We start from the raw sequence: 12,971 nt of genomic DNA, 5'->3' as shown, positions 1-12,971 counted from the left end.
TGTTGCACACTTCCGGGTCCCGGGACAGCACGCTCCGGTGTCCAGGGACAGCATACTCCCGTGTCTCGGGACAGCAAAATCCTGGATCCAGGTACAGCTCAATCCCGGGTTCCGGTAGAGCATACTCCCCGCTCCCGGAAAAGCATTCTCCCGTGCCCCGGTACAGCAAATTCCCAGGTCAGAGAACAGCACACTCCAGGGTCCAGGTACAATAAAGTCCAGAGTCCTGGTATACACGATCCCGGATCCAGAAACAGCACACTCCCAAGTCCCCTTCCGGCAATCTGCCCGAGTCCGGTACAGAATGGTCCCGGGTCCCAATATAGCACACTCCCAGGTCCCGGTTTATCACACACCGGGGTCCCGGTATAGCACACTCCTCTGTCCCGGTACACCACACTCCCATATCCAAGTTTAGCACACTCATATCTCGCGGTACATCATATTCCAGTAGACCACAATCCTCGTCTGCCCCATTGAATTTTTGGCACTTAACTTATATTTATATCCTCCAGTTACCAACTCTCCTACCGGTGGAAACAGTTTCTCCATTTTTAGTCTATCACAATCCCTCATCATTGTGAACACATCTGATCAACCTTCTCTTAACCATCGATGCTCTCAGGAGAACAATCCCAGCTTTTCTATCTCTCCACATAACTGAAGTCCCTCATATCTGGTACCATTCCAGTTGATAATACAATTGGTATTTTCCAAAAAGAATCAATTTATTATTGTTGCCCTGTGGACCCTTAGGTTCCTCCAGCCTACGGTGTTACAATAACAGATGAGAGTTTTAAAGCAGCGTTTTAGTGTTACTTGTTTATCGGGGGGAGTGGGGCGATTGGCGACAATTGATTAGATGAAATGGCAGGCCACAGGTCTTGAAATCTGAAGAACCAAATATACGATTTCTATATTCGTGAAGCAGATATCCGTCCCTTTGAACTGTCATGTCGGGAAATTGGGAAGGAAAAGATGCTGCCTGGTGTCATGGTGTAAACGGGTGAAATGACTCAGCTCAGAGTTAATGATCCGCTGAAAGGTCGAGCGGCCTTTTCCAGTTCCCGTGTGGGAAAAGTTTAGCGTTTTAACCACTTGATAAAGTGTTATTTTTAATTGGTTCTAAACAATGAGAAAATGTTTGTTACAAATGAGAAGATGTGGAACTCATGGGTTATCTGTCCATGTTTCCGACATCAGAAACAGAAACAAGGATTCTCCTGAACACGTTTCTGGGAAATTTGAAAAGGGTCCCTGACGTGTATTTGGACTCTGAAAATTAAGAGGCCACAAATGAAGCGGTTTGATAAAATTCGAATGGGTGTGTGGAGGCTCGTGTTGAGCATAAAAGCTGGAATAAATCAGTTGGGCCGCGTGGCCTGTTTCTGTGCTGTAAATTCTGTGTATTCTATGCAAACGTGGCGCTGAAATATCTCCGTCGCCAAAGTGAAATGATTAACGAGGCAGTGAACTGACAGTCCTCGGTCAAGTCCTTTAAAACAACAACTTGCTTTTGTATATCGCGCCAATAACGTAGTAAAAAGTCCCATGGCGCTTCACAGCAGCGATTAGCAAACATTATTTGACACCAGACCACATGAGGAGATATTAGTACAGGTGACCAAAAATTTGGTGAAAGTGATAGATTTTCACGAGCATCATCAAGGAGGACAGAGAGGTGGAAAGGTTTAGGGAAGGAATTCCAGAACTTATGGCCGAGGCAGCAGAAGGAAAGCCACCAGTGCTGGACCGAAGGGAATTGGGAATATACAAGAGGTCAGAATTGGAGGAACTGACAGATCTCGAAGTGTTGTAGGGTATTGTAAACAATTTTACAACACCAAGTCATAGTCCAGCAATTTTATTTTAAATTCACAAGCTTTCGGAGGCTACCTCCTTCCTCAGGTGAACGATGTGGAAATGGTTGTAGGGTAGGAGGAGGTTACAGATTTGGGACGGGCAAGGCCATCGAGGGAATTGAAAACAAAAATGAGAATTTTAAAATTGAGGCTTTGCCGGAACGGGAGCCAATGCAGGTCAGCGAGCACAGGGGTGATGGGTGAACGGGATTTGGTGCGAGCTAAGATCCTTTCAGCAAGAGTTTTGGATGAGCTCTATTTTTGGGAGTGTGAAAGGTGGGAGGCCGGAGAGGAGAGTATTTTAGTCGCCGAGTCTGAAGGTAACAAAGGCATGGATGAGTATTTCCGCAGCAGATCAGCTGAGGCAGGACTCTCGGCCAGGAATATTATGGAGCTGGAAGTAGGCAGTCTTCGTGGTGGAGCGGATGTGGGGTCGGAAGCTCGGCTCAGTGTCAAATAGGATGCCAAGATTGCGAACAGCCTGGTTCAGCCTCAAGAGAGAGATAAAACAGCAGACAATTTCTGTCCGTCCGGCCAAGACGCTGCATTGTCAACTCTGGTGAGCAGCTGAGAAAATGGCTTTGTTCTCTGATCAGCACTTTTACCAGAAACATTTGGAGAGTTAGAAAGACCACTTGTATTTGAAATTTACCAATTGAGTGGTTAATCCTGAGTTCGGTTGGGTTGATCTGATTTTTTTTTCTCACAAGTCTGATACTTTTTAACACCCACACTCTCACTTCAATCACCATCCGGGTGGGTGATAGAATACAGAGACATTCAGCGCTACAAATCTTTCCGTCCTGTCACTTACTGAAACTCGGCAACAATGTTAACCATTTCAGCCTCTCAGATACGGGTGTCGCCAGTTGCATCTTGTTCAGCCAGAAGCCGGGGTGATTTTACCGCCACTGAAGTTCACCACTTTCTCTCAGAGAGAGCAACGAAATAGGAAGGAGCAGTAAGAATTTCTCGATTGGTGCAAAAGCAAAATAGTTGCTGAATGTGTAGTTGCAGCGATTCTCTTTTGTCCACTTTTACTCAGTTCAGTAGAAGCACCTTAAAAACAGTCACACTACACAACTAAATGTACTTCTCCTTTATATATTATCAGCATTATATACCGTATTGCCGACATTACAACCGTGACTTCACTTCAAAAATGTTTCATTTTCTGTAAAGCGCTTTGAGATATCCTCAGGTCGTGGAAGGCGCTATATGAATGCAAATTCTTCCACTCTTTCTTTTACTTCACACACGTCTATTTATTAAGCAAACATCTATCAAAACTCAACGCAAAATTTTGCAGCACTTCACTTTCATCAAAATTTCCAATTCCGGCATCAATTGGTCAGGCACGGCATATCTTAGGGAAACTTTTCGATTGTAGCCCATAAGCTACAAGAGGAATTTCTGCTTCTTCAGAGTGATTGCTGAGAATGTTGATTCGGAAAATCAAACGGAGCCAAGACTGTGACCAGTTTGACGGCGGCAATTCTCAATCCCCAATATTGGTCCTTCGTCACGGCATTTTACTACATTTTCAGCACGGAGTCCTTCTCAGTCATGTATCGAGTTACATCGAACCTACAACACAGGAAGAGGCCATTCAGCCCAACTCGTCGATTTATGATGCGAACGACCCTCCTCCCTCCTTACTTCGTCTAACCCTATCAGGATACGCTTCAATTGCTTTCTCCCTCATGTGCTGATCTGGCTCCCCCTTAAATGCATCTGTGCGATTTGCTCAACTCTTCCTTGTGGTCGTGCGTTCCACACTATTACCATTCTTTTAGTAAAGAAGTTTCTCCTGAATTCCCGATTGGATTTCTTGGCGACTATTTTTTATTGATGACCTCTAACTTTGGACATGCTCAGAAACCCGAACGCCTCAACCTTTTCATTTCTGGAGAAAAGTGAACCAACCTGTTCAGCCTTTCCTGATAAGGATGTGCTCTCATTTTTGGCATCATCCTTGTGAATCTTGTTTGCGCCCTCTCCAATGCCTGTATATCCTTTCTATAGTATGGAGATCATAACTGTGCACAGTACTCCAAGTGTGACCTAAGAAGGTTCTGTAGAAGTTTAAAATAACTTCTATGCTTTTCAATTCTAACCCTCTACAAATGAACCCAATTCTTGATTTACCCTATTTCTGGTCTTATTAATCTGTGTTGCTACTTTCCGTGAATTGTGCATCAGTAGCCCTTTATTCCGTTATCCCATTTAGACTATTCAAAATCAAGCAATATGTGGCCTCCTTAATCTTCCTATCAAAATGCAACATCTCACACTTATCTATATTGAAATTCATTTTCCAATTACATGCCCATTCTGCAAGTTTATTAATTTCCTCTTCAATTTTAACGCAATCTTCCTTTGTTTTAACTATCCCTCCCAATTTGTTGCGGCCCGAAAATTTTGAAATTGTACTTCTGATTCCCGAATCCAAATAGTTAATGTAAATTATGAACAACAATGGACCCACCAGCGATCCCTGTGGAACACCACTGCCCACCTTTTCCTGTGTGAGTAGCTACCCTTAACCTCTCTTCTCTGTTTCCTGTTTTGTTGCCAGCTTGCTCTCCATTCTACTACCTGTACCCTGACTCCACATGCTCAGATCCTTGGCCATGAGTCTACAGTTCGGCATCTTATCTTCTGGTGTACCACATTGGAATATCAGCAGATATATCTCAAGAGCACGTTTCCTCACAGGGAGCAGTTCCACAAGTTTGTGTGTGTGCATACGCATGTGTGTATGTGTGTGCTTGTGCGTGCATGTATCTGTGAGCATTTGTGTGTGCCAATTTGATTGTGTGGATGCGTGTGTATGTGTGGCACATATGTATGTATGCGTGAATATGGGTATGCTTGTTTTTGTGTCTAGGTGTGAGCGCATGCATGTGAAAGCGTTTGTGTGTGTATGTGTGTCTATGTACCTACTTGTGAGTGCACATCTGTGTGTCTGTGTGCATGTCAGTGCGTATGTCTGCGTATGTGTGCGTGTATGTGTGCAGGTGCTGAGAAAGGAGCCAGGATTCTTTGAATAGTGTTTGCTCAACGCAATCCCTGCGTTGTTTGCATTGTGTAATGGTGAGCACTATGGACTTTGAATCCAGTGATGCGCGTTTAAATCTCTGTCACACCTGTTTTGAGTCGATCTCTATGTTTCCCATATCAAAGAAGACACTTTTTACAATGTGGACACAGTTCGATTCTCGAGTTCAACATTCAAAATTCCTACCGCAACGTGAGCAGTTACTGCAATCCACGTAATTGGAGTTTTAGTCCAGCGCATTGCGCAATGACGGAATGTTTCCTTGCAGTGAATGTTAATTCTTAAGTTGAAAGGATCCATCTCGGCTCATAATCTGGACTTGTTCTGTTCTCTTTCTTTCTTCCCTCATTGAGCTTCCTGCTCTTCTGGGCTTCATGTGACAGGCGCAGCAGAACCTGGTTTTCGTTCAGTTGAAGCGCTGTATAAGACAAATTTCCTTTCCTGTCGAATCTTTGCCGATGAAGAATATTGGAAAATGTCAAATGATTTCTCTTCAAATGCCAGGTGGTGCTCACACTGTGCCATTCCTCTCAGGCTGGATACTTCATTCCAGGCCGATTGATGCCCATTAGAGTCCTGCAAAGAATGGAGGCTTTTATTCGTACAGCCGATGGGAGCAATTTCAGGCAGCGAAAATAAACATCTGAAAGCTGTTTTAATCTGCCTTCAAATAGAACTGGCAAGAATAGAACTGAAAATACCGACCAGAACTCACTGGTCCAGAGTGCAAAGGTTAAAATGAAAATGTTCAATGTTTATTGTTCTCCTCTTGTGAAAAGTTCCGAAGCTTTCTTACTTCAAATGACAAAAAACATTCATGGACTTGAGAATACCTACGAGGTGCCCCTCCAATGAAATGCATATGTAGTAAGCTTTCAGTAGCTCAATAAGATGCCTCCATAACAAAATGGCAGTATGGTAAACCAAGGGTTATTATAAGTGGCCCATTTTGCTAGCTAGAATTAGAACAATGAGCTTTTCAAATGAGCTTATCCTTGACCATTCCTTTATGTTATTAATTTCCTGTATGAAAATGTATGCTTTATTATGAAGCGATATCATAAGCTGAATTCTGGGGTAAGCAGGTGTAGGGAGTGTTGTTTCGCAGCTACCTAATGAATGGATCCTTATTTCGGACAAGGTCGAAAAACATCCCAGGCCTGAGATAAGTGAGACTCCCTTTCCTGTGACCTACGTATGAACAGGTATCACCTGTGAGTGGTCGGTCATGATGTCAGTTAGTATGGCTTGCCCAGACTCAGCTTATGATTGGTTTTAACCCCTTGCTACTCATGTCCCTCCTCACTCTGAAAATGTATAATTGTGTGAACTTTGACTGTGTAATTTGCCTGTTCTATGAGATTGACCAGACTCTGTCAAGACTTGAAATCAATTCTATAGATGGGTCAGCTGCAGCTAATAAAATTGTGTTAAAACTTTCAAGTGTATTCGCTTTCAGTTTTTGCTGAACCAGACTAAGAGTAAAGAATCCGGTATCGTCATTTGGGGGCTCGTCCGGGATCTCAACGGTCGATCACCGAGAGTTCGCGGCGTGAGACGAATTGTCTTGGACACGGACGAAGGAGAGGGCGCCCCGGTTGAGTAAACACTTCTTTACCACTCAGGCTTTCCTAAATCTGTCACGTCTGACGACGAATCGTCCCATCGCTAACTCTTGCGTGGCGTCCTTACGCGATTCAGCTTAGTACTTAGTCTGGCGAATACACGGATATTGGTTAGTGATTCATATCACTAAGGTTCAGTCGGCGTACTGAGGGAGTGTTAATCAACACACCACTGGGTCAGGCTTTGAGTTCCGGGTGATTGAGTATAAACCGAAACTCTGAAGCGGTAGTTCAGTGATCAACAAACATCACTGAGTCCAGTTCGCGTTCCGGGTCATTGAAAATAAACAGGAAGTGATCAAAATATCACTCGGTTCGAGTTCCTGGTGATTGGATATAAACAGGACCTTTGAACACGGTGGGTCAGTGATCAATATCATTAAGGGTTAGGTTTCAAGTCTCTGGTGATTGGGGATAAACCAGTACTTTGAATCCTTGGGGATTGGATACAAACAGGAACTGATTGCTTGTGCTGATCGACTACAGAAGGAAGTGCCTGTCACACACCCCGCCTTAGACTGGTTGTTAAGAGAGGAGATCCTCCACGCGAAGGTCAGGACCCTGAAGTGGGTGTAGGCACAAAGGGCACTTAGGATTGTGAGGCACAAGCAGTCAGGACCATCATTAAATCCAGTAAGTAACTGGGTGGCGACATACGGTAGCGTTAACTAGTTGACTTGACTGGGCAGCGACCAATACAGTTGTGTTAACTGGTCGACTAAGGGTAACAAAACAAGATAAGATGGGTAATTGTTTGGATGTCACTACGGAACCGGGAAGTCCCTTACAAATTTTGTGTGAAAAATATCCAGACAAGGTAAAACAATTAAGACAGTTGTCAGGGGGGCTGAATAAAAGACTGGGCAATAAGGAATTGCCATTGGGGGGCAGTAAAAACCTCGATGCCGTCACTGATGCTGAGGAACTAATTTGGAAAAATAACGGAGGTGAACCAGCCAAAGGGTTAATTGCTTTATGGAAACAGTACTGTCAGGAATTGAGAGGTGCGTCAGTATTAGCCAGCTGGCAAGACAACGCGTTAAAGTTAGGAATAGGACTCACTGAAGGAGGAATAGTTAAGTCTGTAGAACTCCTAGAAAAAGAATGTGCTCATGCAGAACGGAAGTCTGAAAAGACTTCGGTCGAGTCTAAAACACTTGATAGGAGTGGATTCCGTAATCCAATGGTTGGCATGGCTTTGACCGGGGAAGACGATGAATTCGATGAATGGAACTTCAGGTCCCATGTAACTCCCCAGGGTCCTAGTGCTCCTCCTGCATAAAGTAGCCTCTATCCCTCAGCAGCTCCGAGACCGGTTGTTCAAACCGCTGTCATAACGCCTCAAATTGTTTCTCCAGTCTCCTCCCGTACCAGAAGTCAAACTAAGGGCTTATTGGCTCCAATTTTTAAACCCTCAGCCAACCCACCTAGTTCCGGACAGCAGCTGAGACTGGACAGTCAGTGACTTAGAGACACAGACACTAGAGAGCCGGATGACGACTTGATATCACTCGACTCAAGACGTAATACTGAGACACTAGTTAGATATGAACCGACCCCTCGTCAGTTACCAATGAGACAGGTGCTGAACCCTGCCTATGTCGCGGCTAACGCCGGAGACGCTGACAACCCCCAAACGATAAATGTGCACTGTCCATGGAGACCCCACGAAATAATGGCCATTCTAACCGGGATACCGGATAGAAAACAAGCACCTACCTCATTCGTGGACTTTCTTCGTACTACCATTTCCGTCTATAATGCCGAATCAAGGGACTTATGGTCGCTAATACAGCAAGTTTTAACCCCTGCTGAACATAATAAATTCCTCGCAAAGTTGACCTATCAGAATCATGCCGCACTGGTGGAACAGGTAGCAAATGATGAACACCGCCAGCAGCGTCTTTTTGCTGCCCTTAGTGCTATTCTACAAAAACCAGTTGACATAACCAAGATCTTAGACACCAAGCCTAAAAAGGGAGAGGGAGCAGAAGAATATTTGGAAAGATTCTCTGAAATATACCAGAATCAGTCAGGGGATGTAGCATACCGTGACAAAAAGGACTCGCCACAGTACTGCGCTATGCTCTTGAACTGCCTACCGAGTCAAGTTGCTCAAGCAATTAAGACTAATAATATGAACTGGTCAGAGAATACTCCCACCCAGATGAATAGGTCAGTAAAATACTACTGGACGAATAATAAGCACCAGGAAGGTCAAGCCCAAGTTAGGGTCAAGACTGAGTATGTGATGAAAAAGGAAGAGCCAAAACTCATAACAGGATATCAGATGGAGCCTCAGTCTTGTGTCCCAGGATGGGTGGACAGGGAAGGGAATGGATATGTTACACATCCTAACGGACCAACCGCCCCTAATTATGGCCCACCCTATGTTCCCCCGAGACGTAATTCTGAACCGAGAAGAGGAGGAGTTGGACAGACAGGGTCAGATGGCTGTTTCAATTGTGGTCAGCGGGGCCATTGGAGCAAGGAATGTCCCTCCCGTAGACAACAAAGAGGGGAACAGATGCAGGGGCAGCGAAGAGGAGGTTGGCAAGGGAGTCAAGGACGAGGAAGATATACGGACTTTTCCTAAAATAATCCCTTCCCCCAGTATTGACGAGCTAACCTTGTGGTGAACGGGATCCAGTCAGAACAGGAGCCCGTTCTGTCATTAATGATCCAAGGAAACCCACATACATTCTTAGTAGACACCGGAGCAACTATGTCATCTGTCCGATCGGAGCTCAATCTCCCTGAGTCCGGGGAAAGACAGAGTCTGTCTGGTTTCCAGGGACAAGTGAACCAATACCCGATATCTGAACCAGTGGAAGTATATTTTGGAAATGACTCAGTAAAACACCAATTTATAATCACAAATGGACTAGACTGTAACCTCATGGCTAGAGACTTGCTCTGTACATTTCGCCTGAGCATTGAGTGCGGGGACGAAGGACTGACTGTGAAACCATGGGCCCCCAAAAGGCAGTTTTATGTTTCTATCACCCCACAATGGTGGTCTCTAGATTTTAAGGATGAGGGTCCCCTTCATGTAACCTTGGCTTACGATATGAGTGGGAAGAATAAGGAATTGGAGTACTTTTACCGAAGCTATGTAGGAACGGAATGGGAAGTTATCCGTCGAGCTATGGTTGCAGGACCAGAAGGGAGAGCAGAGTATGTTGAGATCCCCTCAGAGTTATGGAAGGAAGCACCTATTACAGGTTACATCGCTCGACGTGCTGCAAAAACAATGGGATGGGATCCAGGATACTTTGAAATAAAAGGAGCCCCACATATCACCCGGGAGGTGAATTACCCGCACCATGCGAGGAATCTAGGACCCATGGTAAATCGGGCAGTCAAACAAGCTGATCCAAATAACCGGCAGAAGCAGATCCTGTCAAATGGCCGGACTATTCTGTTTTATCAGAAACCAAAGGTTAAAAGGGCACAATTGCACCACCATGTGGGCAAAGAAAAACCAGAATATGTCAATCCGCAAGTGTGGGCAGAGGACCCCACACAGGTTGGATGCGTTAAGATGACTCCTATTCATGTGGCCCTGCAGGACAATGTTGCATTACCCTCTATTCGACAATATCCACTAAAGCAACAGGCAATACCAAGCATTGACAAACTGATCGCTGGATTATTAAAGCAAGGGATTTTGATTAAATGTCAGTCCCCGTGTAACACGCCCATCCTTGCAGTTCCGAAGCCAGCGAAACCAGACCAGTACAGATTAGTACAGGACTTACGATCTATTAATGCTATTGTACAATCGCTACACGCACTTGTACCCAATCCGGCCCATATTCTGGCTCAAGTCCCGGCAGCAGCTAAAATCTTTGCAGTAGTTGATCTCCAACATGCCTTTTTCGCCTTGCCGCTAGACCCATCTAGCCAGTATCTTTTTGCCTTCACTTACAAGGGACAGCAATAGACGTGGACCCGACTGCCACAAGGCTTCGTTAACTCCCCAACGTTGTTTTCTAGATGCCTACAGGAGCAATTACAGACATTGACTTTAAAACAAGGGTCTGCACTAGTCCAGTATGTGGACGATCTGTTGATAGCCAGCCCTGATGAGCAGAGTAACCGGGAAGACACTGCCCAACTGCTAAATCACTTATCCTCGCTGAGGTACATAGTATCCCAGTCGAAAGTACTGGTGGCCCAACAGAGGGTTAAGTTTCTTGGCGTCTTGCTCTCAGCAATTGAGCGAGGCTTAGAAAGAAGCAGGATTGAACCAATCTGTCAATTCCCTGTACCTCGCACTGCAAAGGAGGTACGGCAGTGGATGGGAATGGTAAACTATTGCAGACAGTGGATCCCGAATATTGCCTTGGACACTAAATTATTAACGCCATATCCCAACAAAGAGGGCGAATTTCAACAAGATTCCGAAGCTTTAGAGGCATTCAAGAGATTAAAGGCAGCTTTGTCACAAGCACCCGCATTGGGGAGACCCCTGTACGACAGACCCTTTCAGTTGTACTGTACTATCTTCACTGATTGCTCGACTGCTGTTCTGACTCAAAAACATGGAGACAAGCATACACCGGTGGCGTACTACTCTTCGAAGCTAGACCCGGTAGCACTGGGACATCCAGTTTGTACTCAGATTTTAACGGCCATTTACAATAGCCTGCAGTCGGCTGCTAATCTGACTTTACAACAGGACATCACTGTATACAGTTCACACTCGGTAACTGCATTATTAGGCCAGCTGCAGACTCAACATCTTACCATGGCTCGACAGAATAAGTATGGGATATATCTGCTGAATAATCCTAAGCTGCAATTTAAACATTGTACTACCATCAATCCAGCATGTTTTCTCACAGAGCCACCCCTTGAACAGACTGATCCAGGACACGATTGTTTATCTTTGATTAAGGAAGACACCTCTGTCAGAGACGATCTGTCTGATGTCCCAATAAAGGATCCAGACTTAACTATGTATGTAGAAGGGAGTGCCTCTGTTGGTTCCTTTGGGGAGAAACTTTCGGGATATGCAGTCGTGAATCAATACCGTGAAACTATTGAATCTGCTGCTTTTGAATTTCCATATTCTGCCCAACAAGCGGAACTGTTTGCATTAATAAGAGCCTGCATTTTAGGAAAAAACTTGAGAGTGAACATCTGTACAGATTCGAGATACGCTTTCGGGGTAGATCACTATTTTGGACAATTACGGAAAAACAGGGGATTTCCGACTTCTGCAGGTACGCAGATTTCCCATCAGAAGTTAGTCTCAGATTTATTACAAGCCCTTATGCTACCAAGACAGATCTCGGTTATGAAATGCTCCGCCCACACGACAGGACAGACCTCAGTAGATATAGGGAATAGATATGCTGATCGGGAAGCAAAGGAAGCGTCCCAGACACAGAGGGTGGTTGTCCCTAGAATGATGAGTCAGACTAAAAGCTCAAACAAGAGCAAGTCTCCCTCTGATAAACAAATGCCAACCATCCAAGACGTCATTAAATTACAGGTGAACGCTCCTGGCTGTGACAAGCAATTGTGGGAACAACTTGGTTGTACTTATGACTGTGTATCTAAATTGTGGGTCACCCCTGCGGGGCAGACTTGTATGTCGGATGAATTAGCAGGATGGGTTATTGAATGTGTACACTTTGCAACTCATTGTGGGGCCAAAGCTGCAAGCGATACACTGCTGGCCACTTGGTGTCATCCTAGGTTGCAAGCCCTAGCCCAGGGCATCAGCAGTCGTTGCCTTATTTGTCAGAAACACAACCCTGGAAAGGCAGTGTCTTGCGAAAAGGGAAAAACCCCTTTACCTGAAGGTCCCTTTGAGACCCTCCAAATGGACTACATTGAGCTGCAAAGATGTCAGGGTTATAAATATGTTTTAGTTATTGTTGATGTATTTAGTAAAAGGATAGAGTCCCATCCGACAACGGATAATAAAGCCTCCACTGTTGTAAAAGTTCTGATGAAAGAGATCATTCCTAGATACGGAATCCCAAATCAATTGAGTTCAGATAACGGCCCTCATTTTGTAGGCCAGGTGAATAAGGAATTCTGCACCCAGATGGGCATCAAACAACAGCTACATTGTGCCTACAGGCCACAGGCCGCTGGGTTGGTTGAACGTGCTAACCAGACTTTGAAAAATAAACTGGCCAAGCTGCAGGCTGAGACTGGTACTACTTGGCTCAAACTTCTTCCTATAGCCTTATTTCAGACACGTACTACCCCGGCTGGGGCAATGCGGTTAAGTCCTGCTGAAATTATATACGGTAGACCCCTCAAGACCCCGTGGAATCAAAACGTTCTGAAGACTGTCCATTTTCACCACATGACAACAGACAACAGAAATGACTAACTATGTTTTGTCATTAACTAAGGCATTGAGAAGCCTTCACTCTCGGGTACGAGCTGCCTACATCG

Source organism: Heptranchias perlo, chromosome 35 (assembly GCF_035084215.1).
Source record: "Heptranchias perlo isolate sHepPer1 chromosome 35, sHepPer1.hap1, whole genome shotgun sequence".
NCBI classification, from domain to species: Eukaryota; Metazoa; Chordata; class Chondrichthyes; order Hexanchiformes; family Hexanchidae; genus Heptranchias; species Heptranchias perlo.
Note: the sequence above shows the minus strand (reverse complement) of the source record.